This window comes from Cicer arietinum, chromosome 3, assembly GCF_000331145.2.
Source record: "Cicer arietinum cultivar CDC Frontier isolate Library 1 chromosome 3, Cicar.CDCFrontier_v2.0, whole genome shotgun sequence".
Taxonomy (NCBI): Eukaryota; Viridiplantae; Streptophyta; class Magnoliopsida; order Fabales; family Fabaceae; genus Cicer; species Cicer arietinum.
The window spans coordinates 15,469,220-15,470,821 of record NC_021162.2 but is presented as its reverse complement, the minus strand read 5'-3'; positions in this window follow the sequence as shown (position 1 = coordinate 15,470,821).

Genomic DNA, 1,602 nt, shown 5'->3' with positions numbered 1-1,602 from the left:
GTAGGCGGGTCGAGGTCCTACGAGGTACCCACTACTCAGAGTACCCTCCCAAAAGGAAAAAGACGTGTCTGTCAAGTTCGGTTCGTCTTAGTTGGGTTGGGCGGGTTCGACCAGAAATGCTATGCTTACGCACAAGACTACCCCTCTTCCCGAAAGCTTCGCGGGGACTACTTTACGACGGACGACCGCCCGTAGGGGGTTTACTGCACAAGGCCCCTGCAGAGGAAAAGCTTTATCCCAGCGAATAGAAGATGCTCAGCTCCGCACAACATAGGGATTAGCACGCTTTCGGGAAGAACATAGAATAGTAGAGGATCCAGCATGCGGAACACGGCGATCATTAGAAATTCACGAATTAGAGATGCTGTAATATACTCTTTCCCATAACTTCTCATACCAGACCAACCCACTAAAATACAAATAGGGATCAGAAATGTGGTCAATATCACGAAGAAAAAAGAGAGACCGTCTATACCCAAATTAAAATTTATGTTTTCATAAGGAAGCCATCGAAGGCTTTCCACAAATTGAGATTTGGCCGTAGAAGGATCGAATTGTATCCGAGGAACAGGGGAATACAAAAAAGTAATAAGAGAGGCACACAGACCAATCAATCGTATCGGTCGTATTCTTGAATTTGGAATGAAAAGAGGAATAATGCTTCCTAGCACGGGACACAGAATAGGACCACTTAGATCAGAATAGCATTCACAGAAATGTTCTAACATAGAGTAGAATCGAACATTGAAGAGATTAGTTGACAACAGTCAAAAGATGGGCGCCTAATTCCAATTCCAAAACAATAGGGGTCTATCAGTGCAAGTCAGCTGAACACCGTGATTGATGAGTGGGTAGGTGGGTTAGGTGCGCCTCTCGTCCAGTGGGAAGTATTGAGGCGAGTCTCCTCCCCCCTTCCTTTTTTCTACTTTTCCTCTCTCCTTTTGCTTGTGCTTCTACCCGGGCTTTTCATTTTTATAGATTTTTAGAGACCCGAGGCAATTTTTCTAAGATTCATTGCTCGATTTTGCATGCTCTGCTCCCAAAATGCAGAGAGACTTTCGAGGGCAGATCCGGGTTGGTCCGGGGAGAGGGGGGCTAAGTGAAAGAAAAAAAAGAATATGAATATAAATGGAGCTATGTCGACTTACGTACGTCTCGTTGACCAAACGATCAGACCACGCCACGTATCATCCCCTCTTTCGATAGAGGAGAGAAAAAGAAAAGAGATAGCGATCGTGCCGTAAGACCTTGTTCGTTTCTACTTGACGTTATTTTCCTCGGTTTTTTGATTTTACATTAAGGCCTTTAGTTTAAGTAGGTTTGGGCTAGGTCGTTGCGCTCCTGCCACGTCTTGGCAAAGTAGGCTGATGGGCAAGCCTCCTCCTGCCGCAATGGTGTGGGGCGTCAGAGGCTGTTGCCCCGTCGCCAACTCGAAGGGGCTGAAGTTCGACGCAGAGCTTTTTGGTTTTTAATTTATAGCAGCACTGAACAACATCCAACAGCTCCAGTCCTTCTGGTTGGTTTGCTTGCACTAAAGTGCCTTAAGTAGCCCTCGAGGAGTCCGTTTATATCCGTCTGAGCTTTCAAAGATATACCGACCGT